The sequence below is a fragment of the Lacerta agilis genome, chromosome 10, assembly GCF_009819535.1.
Source record: "Lacerta agilis isolate rLacAgi1 chromosome 10, rLacAgi1.pri, whole genome shotgun sequence".
NCBI lineage: Eukaryota > Metazoa > Chordata > Lepidosauria > Squamata > Lacertidae > Lacerta > Lacerta agilis.
The window spans coordinates 40,573,051-40,585,082 of NC_046321.1; the positions used below are offsets into that span (position 1 = coordinate 40,573,051).

The 12,032-nt window shown below is 43.1% G+C and overlaps 1 protein-coding gene across 1 annotated transcript in view; it reads left to right on the forward strand.

Moving 5' to 3' along the window:
- The first annotated feature begins 9,678 nt into the window (after window positions 1–9,678).
- The window catches only part of OSBPL8 (oxysterol binding protein like 8), a 67,757-nt gene continuing 65,403 nt past the window's right edge, over window positions 9,679–12,032 (forward strand). Inside the window, exon 1 of the mRNA XM_033162698.1 lies at window positions 9,679–9,835. The gene's annotated coding sequence lies outside the window, so the exon portion shown is untranslated. The remainder of the gene's footprint in view (window positions 9,836–12,032) is intronic.

Below are 12,032 nucleotides of genomic sequence, written 5' to 3' on the forward strand. Positions count from 1 at the left end.
TGCCTGAGCCCTGAGCATATCCCCATGTTCATCTCCTTTGGTGAGACAAGGAGGTTGGAAACATCTGCTTCCTAGTTCAAACTAACTGCAGATTGTCATTATGTTGAACTCTGAAACTGAGATTAGTTTAAACACCCACCCAACCCTTTTTCTCTCTTGAGATCATCACAACCTCACAGCATTTATTTCCCTCTTTTTAAAGTATCTTGAAAAAGAGAAAAAAAACTAAACATTGTGGGATGGTGATAATACCCAATCAAATAATTATTTAGATCCCTGTAAGGACTGCTGACCCTTGATGCAATCCAGAAAAACTATTTAAGTCAAATATGCTTAAATGACATTACAGTAAATATTGTGGGTTGTTGTTACAGGTATGTTGGTCTGCCATAGTCAAAACATTAAAAAAAAAAAAATCCTTCCAGTAGCACCTTAGAGACCAACCATGTTTGTTCTTGGTATGAGCTTTCGTGTGCATGCACACTTCTGGGTTGTATTCAACTAAGTTTTACTCAAGAGTAGACTCACTTAAATTAATGGACCTAATATATGTTCATTAATTTCAGTGGGTCTGCTCTGAATAAAATTTAGTTGAATACCACCCTCTATGATTCTGGCTTAATTTATTCTGGAAGTAATTCATTAAATGCCTTGTAGAGGTCAACTGGAAACTTCAGAGAGTATGTGTTCTGTATCAAAAATACTGGTTAGATAACCACAGCTTTTAAATCCAGCACTGTTTTAAGTCAGAACAAGAACTAGAGTCTAGCTCACAAAAGATGCAACCTGGGACCATGCCCCATTCTTATTTAGAGTACTGTATCTGATTCACTTATACCGGTAAATAGACTGAAGGAAGCCTAACCAATTGCCAGCATAAGCTCCAGGACCATCCTGTGTGAGTAATGAGTCAAAAGTAATTCTAGTGTAGCCATATGTCCTAGTTCATAGATGACAGTTCCCTGTTTAAAGGACTGTCAAGTCTGAGTCCATTAAAGTACCATTAAAAAGGGGCTTGTAGTTATTCATCATCACTTAATCACTTGGACAACACACCGAGAAGGCATTCAGTCATCTGTTCAGTGTCTTCCCTATGGTGGTGAGGTTGTTGCATTTCTATTTAAATTATAGTAATTATTTCTAAATTTCCATCAAGACCTATACATGGGCCCATGCAGGTATTTTGCAAATCTGTGTCCTCTATTTTTGGCAGGGGGTGGGGGAGTGATGCATTTCCTCTCTTTTTCTTTGGTGATGCTTAAGTAGCTATCTGAAATGTGTTAACTGGGGTGTACTCCCAGGTGTGCATAGGACTGCAGCCTGGCTCACACATACTTTAGCTAATAATTGGTTTTTTATGATGGAGAAATAGCATGGTTGTGTCTCCAATCTCCCACACAAATAATATCACTTGCAACCTGAGTGCTCCAAGCACTGACCATGTAGAGAGCCTATTCATGTGGTTTTTCACCCCTCTCTCAAGAGACCTTTCCAATAAATGTAAGGTGGGGAGAAGAATCACACAATTAGGACTTTCATGCAATCAGTCTTTCACATGAGTGCCCAGCTCCCAGATGACATTATCTGCTTATGGAGGGTTGGTGTGCTTCTGCTCCATGGCATGATGCTGTTTACCAACCTAGGTACGTATAAAATGAGGTTTATGAGAAAAGACACTGGGTTCAGTCAAATGATAGTTACTTAAAACACACCTGTGTTGGCCAATGGGTGTAGGCTAATCAGACACCCAAGCCAAGGCTTTTGGCAGGTGTATTTGTATAATACACAAGTTCAAACAAGCTTGTCATGTTTATCCTTTACATTTTCACATGTACATGCAAAATCATTTTACCTTACAAATGCAGTATATGAAGCAGACCTGAGAGTTTACTGCAAAACTTCAAGCTGCCAACCTCTTCCATTTTTTTGTCCAGAAAAAGGCAGTGGTTAAAGTAAGTACTATTATTATTTTTGTCCTAGGCTGAAGTCTTTCCAAGTAGAGCTTCTTAATTTACCTCTCTTCTTCAGCAATTCTTCTGTCAGGGATGACAGAAGAGATTGCCTGCGGACTACAAAATGGAATTTTTTAAAAATGGCTCAGATAGAGCTACTTCTTAGCCAGGAAGTAATTTTTCATTCATGTTATCATTCATTCTCATCTTTTTAATTTGTTCCAATCCTTCACGGTCCCTCACCCCCCGTGTACAGATGTCCATTTTCATCATATATCTGATGCAGTAGACGAGTATATAAAAGCTCATGTCCTAGTAAACAAGGGCTGAGGAATCTCAGATCTGCTCTGCATCCTTCTCAAGTATTTTTGCCTGGCTCTAATGTGTCATTGAACTGCAATAATGCTTCTTGCTTGCCTGGGTGAAAGATGTGCATGTGAGCGGTGTGTATAGAAACTGCTAACACTTGCATAACTGGAATGTAGTTTTCTGCACAAAGGTAGGAGTCACTCTGCCCACTTTTTGCCTCTGACCCTGCCTACCAGTGGCATGCAGTCTCCACAATGTAATAAAACCTTGGGCTGAAAAAGTTTCCCCACTCCTGTCACAAACCAATTCATATCTGAAGTGTTCCAAGATACATTTGTGTGCTTTTTTCATCAAAAACATAGTACAATAATAAATGGCCTCCATGTTCCCTGGTTACAGCTGAGAAGCCAGCAATCTCAGCTTTTCAGTGCCTTCACTTTTGGAATTTGTCTTTTCCTCTTGTGTATGAAATATCCCAAAGGAATCCTACTGAATTCAGAAAGGCAAGGATGAGTAGAAGCATTCAGAAGTGAGCTTATTCCAATGCAGTAATACTAAATATCCATGACTGGAGAAAGGTAAGCAGGACTTTCATAGTGGTTTCCAGTGGCAAATCAGTGCAACAAGGGAGATAAAAGAACACAAAAGCACAACAGAAAATAAAGCTTGAGCCCAAGAGATATTTATTTACAATGTTTTTCTACTTTGTCACTAGACCTCATGATGGTTTGGGGTCCACCAATCCGTTTTATTAGTACAAAGAGTTTCAACATGTTGCCAAGTTAGTCACGGAATCTAAAGGGATTTGAGTGTGGTTGTCCCACATCAAAGAGTATGCTGTTGTATTAGTGTTGATTCTGGATTTCGTAAAATTTCACTGTTAGCTAGCAAATATTAACTGCCACATTGGAAGTGCGTAAAAAATTAAATAATGTATTTTCCTTCAGTGAGATACTGAAATCTTTACGGAAGGAAGCATTAAGTCTTAATGAGGGAGACAGTGCACTCAAGGGCTTTCTCCCTTTCCTGTGGCTGCAATCCAATGAAACTGACCTGGGAAAAGGCCTAGTTGAACTTAGTGGAACTTGTTTCTGAGTAAGCATACACAGAATTGGGTTGTAAAAGCTGTGTCCACTCACCACTGGGATATTCCTGGAATGAGGGCAGCCAGCGGCCTTCCCTCTGCCTTTATTAGCCACACCAAACAGGCAAAAGTTTTACTAATGTAAAAATGCAGTGGGGACAAAAACCCACTGGTTATATTCTGCTTGCCTTGTGTTTTTTAAAGTCACAGTAGATTTCTCCTCCCCAAACAGGCAACTTTAGCACATAGCCTTTTGAGTTGAAAAGGCGAACAGGGAAGTTATGTATGTATTTGTTGCCAGTCAAAAGCACATTTTCCCCACTTTTCCTTATTTATATTGTGTACGTCTGTCTATTTGTTTCATGGATTGACTAATAGGGTGGTTTCCAGCTGTATTTCTAAGTAGTTGTGGCTGCTGGTTGTCTTCTTCCCACGGATCCTCATCCACACAATCTAACTACTTTGAAAAATTCTATGTATTAGACTTTGACATTTCAGGATCTGAAAGGCTGAGGCTCTTGGCTTCTCAGTTCTGTGTTGCCAGGGACTATAAATGTATTTATTATATTGTGCTTTTGTTAGAAGTGTAACTCATGCTGATGAAATAAAGAGATGAAATCACACCACTCAGGTCTAATGTGATTTATTTATTAAGTCATGTGAACTAAATTTTGCTCTTCCCTCATTATGAGTAATTATTTTAACAGTTGCTCTAAGACTCAATTTTTCTAATCCACACAACCCAGCAGTATTAAGAGAATGGAATCTACTTTGTGATAGAATTAATGAATGTGCCCAACTCAGCAACAGTCCCTTCTACTTTTGTTAATCAATATTATACAGTACTGAAGATCTGTTGGCTGAGGGATTACAGCTGGAACATTCAGTTGGCAGAAAATGGGAGTCATGAGTGTGTCATGATGAAGTAGCAGGCCTCTTAAACACAACTGTCATTTAGTGCTATAAAACGAGACTGCAAAAAAGGCCTCGCCTTGGAGCTCTGCGGCTTACAAAGCACAGGAGCTAAAGAGGTCCAAAAAGCATTACAGTACTATGAAACGCAGGATCCCCTGGCATACATAACACCGAGTGGCACAGGGGAGGAGTACACTTACATGGGACCGACAAACATTCAGTGTTCAGCCACACCCTCATCAAAGGTATGACTTTACACTAGCCCCAGACCCAGGAGAGAAAAAAATCCATTCCAAATCATTGCATTCAGTGCAATGGGAGATATTCCCCTCTTATTCTCTTAGGCTACTCCAAAGTTGTGGTTGTGGGGAGCATGAAGAAGATTGGAATGCTTGTAAGGGCGCTTTGGAATTGAAAGTAGTATTGTTGGCATTGCCACTAGGGTTGATGAATTGTGGGTGCTCTGGCAATATTTGCTTGCTGTGTGTTATGACATGGGGACATGTTCCCACTGTTGAGAGTTCATGTCAGTGTTGCATGTGGGCAACGTCGCTGGAATGGTCCCTGATTGGTGGGCTGTGGAAATGTTTGGTTTTCTGGTTGTGTGTTTTCATCCTCCTCTCCCAGACTTAGCATGCATTGAATGTTAAATGCTGCTCATCTGGCATTGTGCTTAGTGTATGTCTGGTTCTGGTGCAATGTGAGAAGAGAATTGCTCTGTCCGGTTTCTTGCTTGCTTTTGTTCTGATCAGTTTCACTTAAGTAGTATGCTTAGGCATTTAGGTCTCCAATGAAGTTTCATAAACATTATTATTCTCAATTAGAAGATTAGCATTGCATCACTTGAGCTACTAGATGAGAGCAGAACACCCATGCAGATGTTAGTCAGCAACTCCTCTACAACTTAATTAAATCTAAATAGGTTAGCCAAAGCTAAACATTATGGAACTATTTTTTAACAGCCTTTTAATTTCAAAATATTATATACAATTTATTTTAAAAATTGTTTGTAGTATCTCCTAAGGAACAGGATCTGAATGAATTCCTAATATCAATGGTTGCTGGGCTGTCCAATTTTCTTCTTAGGTTGAACTGATACAGTACAAACAACATCTAAATGGCATCCAGCACAACAAAGTGAGCCCTGCCCAACTATTTTCTCAAAAGCCCTTTAAACGCTCACAGGTTAATATATTTAGCAATTTCTACTTGTGCATCTAATAATCCATCCTTGTCTCACACCCTCTTGAGAAAACAGTATAGTGGTACCTTGGTTCTCAAACTTAATCCGTTCTAGAAGTCCGTTCAATTTCCAAAATGTTTGACAACCAAAGTGCGCTTTCCCATAGAAAGTAATGCAAAATGGATTAATCCGTTCCTGACAATTAAAAACAAACCCTGAAACAGCAATTTAACATGAATTTTACTATCTAACGAGACCACTGATCCATAAAATGAAAGCAATAAACAATGTATTATACTGTAAAATAAATAAAACAGTATTGTACATGATAAAAATGAAAATGTAATTTTTTCTTATCTGCACTGATGATAGTCATTGTTTGGATGGGGAGGTTGGGGTCCTCTTCGGTGACCCCTCTCCTGCCATTCATTCCTTTGCTTTTTTTAAACCACTGACACCTGGTTCAGACCCACTAATTCTTTTCCTCACTAAAAAAATTCAATTGAGAGTTGCTTTTTCCGATGTTTTAAAAATTGTCTAAAGTGAGACATAACATTATCATTGAAAGTGTAAGTGGCATGAATTACAGCAGCTTTATCAGGGTGATATTTTTCAACAAAAGTTTGCACGTCAGCCCATTTTGCAAGCATTTCTTTGATCACTGCAGTAGATACACTTTCTCTGCTCTCCTCCTGCTCTGAAGGTATTTCCTCAGTTGCCGCCTGTTGCTGCTCCGTCAGAATGTTTTGAAGTTCTTCTGTGGTGAGCTCAGTCTTGTGGTCCTCCACTAACTCCTCCACATCACCACTACTAGCTGAACTGGGTTCCACACAGTCACAAAAACAAATAACCCGAAAAAGTTGCAAAAACAAAATCGCCAAATATAAGCTCCAAATATCACCTCTGTGTTGCGTGGGTGCTCGGGACTCGCCAGCCAACAGACCTCAGCAGAAGCACTCAGAATGGAAGCGTAGCATGTTTGGCTTCCAAAAATAGTTTGCAAACCAAAGCATTTCTGGGTTTGCGGTGTTTGGGTTCTGATTTGTTCATCAACTAAGCCATTTGAGAACCAAGTGTCGCGGGCACTTCGCCCTGTACAGCCACCCCCGGACGTTTCACGGTCTATGAGTGCTGCACCAACGACAAATGGTCTCCAGCTGCAACCCACCAGACTACTGGCTGGAACCTGCTTACTTCATTTACCACAGACGAGGATATTGTGAACAAAGAAGTTGTTTATTGAGTACAAAAGCTTGTGGTTGCTGATAAATAAAAGGATGTTCAATAAGCTTATAACGGTTGTCCTATACCGGCCTATTACCTCTAAATGATACCGGCCTATTACCTCTAACAAATAACTAAATACCAATAACAACACGTTTCACAATCTGTTTACCCTCTCTGCTAACTTCCACCTCAGACTCTTAAACTCCCAGCTCTCACTCCTGACTCACGCTCTGCTCAACTAACTCAACTCTCCTTCTGACTCTCCACACTTCTAACTCCCTTCTAACTCTCACACTTCTAACTCTCCACATGTCTAACTCTCCCACTGACCACAGGGAGGGGTGTTTTATACCCAGGCTGAGCCCGCCCCTAAGGGTTCTAACTGTCACAAAATTTAACCCCTACCTGGCATTGGGCTAGTTCTCCACACCAAGGTTCCACTGTATTCCACTTCCATCTAAAAGACAAGATAATTGGGACAGGGAAGGTAGATTCATTGACCATCTTCTCCCCCTCCATAGCTCACAAGCTGAAGCCATCTAAAGATACCAGTAGGGAGTTAGCAAATCTATTGAAATCTTACACTTGGAGAGCATTTAATGTTTGACTCTTGGGAAGATTTCTTTTATGTGGGAGTTTTATTTATAGAGGTTTGCTTTAAGGGAAGAATTATTAATAAAATACACTGAAGATAGCAAAACCTGTCTTCAAGGAACAGAACTGTGATGTAAACAAACAATAGAATCAGATAATGAAGCCTTTGTGCTGCAGTCATATCACAAAGGAAAAACAGAAAAATGCTTACTGAAAAGGTTGCTGAGCTGGAAAGCTTGTTATAAAGCCCAAAACGCAGAACAGTTTTCTGAATTATGAGTCTATAGGTGTCAAGCAACCTTTTAGTCCACAGTAAAAGCTGTGACAACCCATCCTATTAAGCTGTCCAGGATGTTAATTTACTATCTCAGCCTTATTCAACAGGGACCTTCCAGAAATTTTGGACAATTTCCATTGCCCTGACCATTAGCCATGCTGGCTGGGGCTGATGCCAGTTGTGGTCCAAAACATCTGGAGGGTACCTGGTTGGGGATGCTGCTCTAATTGCAACCTGGCACGGCAGTTCATTTTACCACCTCCTACTACTGCATTTAGATCCAGCCTCTCTTCTACATGTTATGTAAAGCCAGCCTCACTTAAGCTAGTGCTTGTGAGCAGGGAAGGAGCAGTTTCTTAATTCTTTCCCTTCACATATTAGTGGAAACACTAAAAACACCTGCTCACCTTATATGCTTTAATATCTGGTGGCACTTCCTTGTCTCTAATCTATATTTTAATTCTGTATAGCTGCTCTCAGCAGTATAAATTAGCCCAATAAAACAGTGGTTTTCAAACAGTTAATAAAAAGAAAGCAAACAGTCTCTTGGGAGCTCTCCCCACCCCTTTCCGGAAACCTTTGACAAAAACTCAACTTGGTAGCCCATCTCGAAGAAGGAAAACTCTGTGAAACTTTTATTTCTACAAACCGCACCACAGTAGGTGGGTGTCCAGTAACTACGGTAACAATCATCAATCGGTCACAAACTATAGTGTACAATCCAAGCCTATCCTATCAAGAGAGGTGTGCCTAAACCCCCTGAACTCAATAGGCTTAAGCACACATAACTCTTCTCAGGCTTTTAGTCTTAAGCAGCCATCACTAAGCCATCCATGTCCATTACACAAGTATATTTAGCTATTAAGCTACATATAAAAGTAGGTGGGGGGGGGCAGTGTTGAGAATCAGGCACCCAAAGAGTATGCTTCCAGATTAGTGTGGTTTGTCCAAAAGATGCAGTTTTAAGAAGTTTCTGGGGTGGGGTGGGGGGGTTAAATTCAACTGTACAGCACAGGAGGGGGCTGCAAGATCAAACACAAAGAACTCCGATAATGATTTCAGCTATGTATAGGAAGTAGCAGCTAGCTGGATAGTTACAGAACCGTATGTCTTGCTAATTTTAAGGGGTTACGGTAACATAATTTCAGGTCCCGGATGAATGAGCAAAAATTTGCTTTTAGCAACAGTTCAGATTTTACATAAAACATTTGAAGAAGTGTGCATGCATACGAAAGTATCTGAAGAAGTGTGCATGCACACGAAAGCTCACACCAAGAACAAACTTGGTCTCTAAGGTGCTACTGGAAGGATTTTTTTATTTTTTATTCTGTTTTTACATAAAACATTGTTTAATGGAAGAAAACTAATGTGGACTGTTTGAAAAAAACAAAAAACGATTATTCCAGTTTATTCCACATCTTCCCTAGTAATACCTAGTAATGCAGTTCCAGAGGTTCTGATGGGAGGGAGACGGGGGTGTGCTGATCTGGGATAAATGTCCTGCTGCGACGACTGCAGCAAGAGCTTTAAAAAATTGCCTTTTCTGTCTATGGTGGCGCCCTGGGCATCCCCACCCCGAAGTCCTGAGCTGCTTGCCCCTGGAGAAAGAAAAGAAGAGAGCGTGTGTCTGTGTGTGTATATCCGTGCGTGAGAACTGGGGCCAAGTACGTATTCTCTCGCCAGGCTGCTCTGCGCAGGGACATCGGGAGACAAAAAGGGCGTGCCCACAGCGCGAGGCCTTTCTGCTCGCCCTGCATGTAGCTCTGCAGAACCAGAGGATTAAAAAAAAACACAACAAGAAACCAGAGGGCGGCGTCTCCGCCTGTTACTTCAGCGCCGTGCCCAGGATCCCCTATCACGTGATCCCCGAGAAGGGCGTGGTTGCGCGCGAAAGGCTCCCTCCTCCCCCGCCCCTCCCGCCCTCCGCGCGCCGGTCCCCTTCCACAGCAGGCTCTGTGCGCAGGAGGCGATAGAGAGGTAGCGCGGCGGCCGTTGATGAGAGAATCAAGCGGCGACTCCGAACCTGCAACGGCAGCGAGTCCGCGAGGAAGAGTGAGGAGGGGAGGGGGAGAAGAGCGAGCAGGCGGGCGCGCGGCCGACCGTCTTCAGTCAGCGCGAGCGGCGGCGTGAGGGGGGGGGGGGAGAAGGCAGCGCTTCCCTCAGCGACGTTCCGCTTTTCTCCTCCTCAAGCCATCTCTGGTCGCTCTGGCCCGGCCCCTCTCTCCGGGGGTGGCACGTCCGCGGGACGGAGGGGGTCACTCCGCCCCTTCGCCCGGGGACCCCTGGGAACCGAGGTAAGAAGGACGGGTGGGGGGCGTTGCCTTAGCGAGCCGTGGGGCGCCCTTGTCCCATTGGGCGTTTGCTGGCCCAGAGTGAGGATGCGCGGCGGTGGGGAAGGCGGGGGGGCGGCGGCTGCGCATTCAGACGAGCGTCTCTGGGAGGGGGGTCCCGGGTTGGGCACGGCGCGGCGTGACCTTGGGCACGTCTCAAAGCCCTGGCTGTTTGGGCAGCAGTCACGAAGGCGAGAGGGGACTCCGTTCCTGCCGGTGCTGCTGTCATAAAAAAGTTAAAGAGCTGTTGTGGCCCAAGGGAGCGGGGGTGGAAGCGATGGAAACTGGCAACTACTGGGAGTGAGTCCTAATTCTTATATCTGCTCTCTGGTCTCACCCACGTGGGTTTTATCTCTGTAACAATAGGTCAGGTGGATAAAGGTTCCGGACAAGGCACATTTTAATATGCCGTACCCTACTTCAATTCATCATATTTATATATTCGGTTTATAACACGTGTTTTCAGTTTTCTGTAACTTCCTGTAAATAGAGGGGCAATCAGGCAATTTTTCTCTGGCTTCCTCCGCCTATAACTGAGGGTGCCAGTTACCCTGCCCCTCTGCAGAGCTGCTAAGGGATATATATGTAGCAAATTTGCAGGTGGAGGGGAATTGAAAGGTGCTGCAAGAGGCTTAAGCATGAAATCCAGGCAATAGGGTGGTGCCATATAAGTTGCAAAGTAATCACACCCTACCTTGTTGTTGTCATTGCCAATTGGCAGTCCCACAACTTGACATGGATTTTTCAGTACTTGCTTTTCTTCCTCTAATTAGTCAAGCCTGTACAAGTGGGTTGGTCAGTTGTTTACTAGGAGTCTGAGCGTATGACAGCAGCTGGGTTATTTATTCTGCAGTTGAGTATGTATTATGCGCTGCTAAATAATTATGAATGCAATTTCTAGTTGGTTCTATGCAAATTTACCTGCCAGCACACCTCTCTAATTTATATAGTGCTTGTTTCTGAAGGGGTATATGGGTGTTGTGGGGAATAATGGAGTGTTGTGGTGGGGAATGCTACCTCTAGTGGGACACATTGTGCCCTTTGTCTCCACCCTGCACTCAGTTCTCACCTGTGGCTCCTAGAAGCTGTCAGCATGTGACAGTGACCACACCCAGGGAACAGCTTCAACTGGCCTGCTAAACCAGGTGAGTATAACTGATGTGTCTCAAACCCTCAGTGAGTTAGGGACTTCCCCTACTTTCAAAGACAGGCTCCGGCCATAGCTGTCAACTTTCCCCCTTTTTAAAGGGAAATCCCCTTATTCCGAATAGGATTCCTCGCAAGAAAAGGGAAAAGTTGACAGCTGTGGCTCCAGCAGATTGAGAGGATGAGACCAGTAACGGGTCCAGTGTTCAAGAAAGTGGTTTCTTCATGTGCTGCAGAGGGAAGTGATTGGCAGATGGGACTTGTCAACCTTGGAAGGTAACCCATCTAGGAGAAGGAAAACTGTGATTCTAAACTTCTGCTGCTTTGCGGGATATCTTTGGGAGATGAAAAGGCTAAGGAGTAAATACTATAAAAATCTGGAGTGGAGTTCCTAAGACAATTGGATGGTGCCTTGTACACCTCCTTCTGTCAACTCCTGCAGCCAAGCTGGTGCTAAACGTACAGTATTACTTGCCTTTCCTTTGGACCACATCAAGTCCAAGAGGAGGGATCTTTTCTTCTGGACAGTCCAGGACCTCCATACACACTGCTCAGGCTTGCGTCCCAGGGAGGTCACTCAGGTGCTGCTAACGCAGCGGTTTGACTTCAACCCCGGAGGTGCACTTTATTGTCTCTGGAGACAGACAGATGCCAACAACATGTTTCTAAATAGGCCATGATTCTGTTCACACTTTAGATTTTGTGATTGGTGTTATAGAAACAGAGCTGAATCAATAGAAGCTATCCCTCAGTTCTTTGGTGCACCCTTGCACCATCCAGAAATTCTGCAGCTACAGAAAACAATGGAAAAATGAGTTGTAAAACATCTGAGGAAAGGATGACTTGTTGCAAGGTCAGAAGACCAGCTAGACATTCAGTATATGGCCTGCAGTTGTGTTTGGAAAGATTGGGCAATTTTTTTAAGTACTAAGTCAGGTTTAAGAATACTCTATACAGTAGTTGGTTTGACTGTTTAAAATAACATCCCCTGTGCTGATGCTGCGTCAATCCTAGC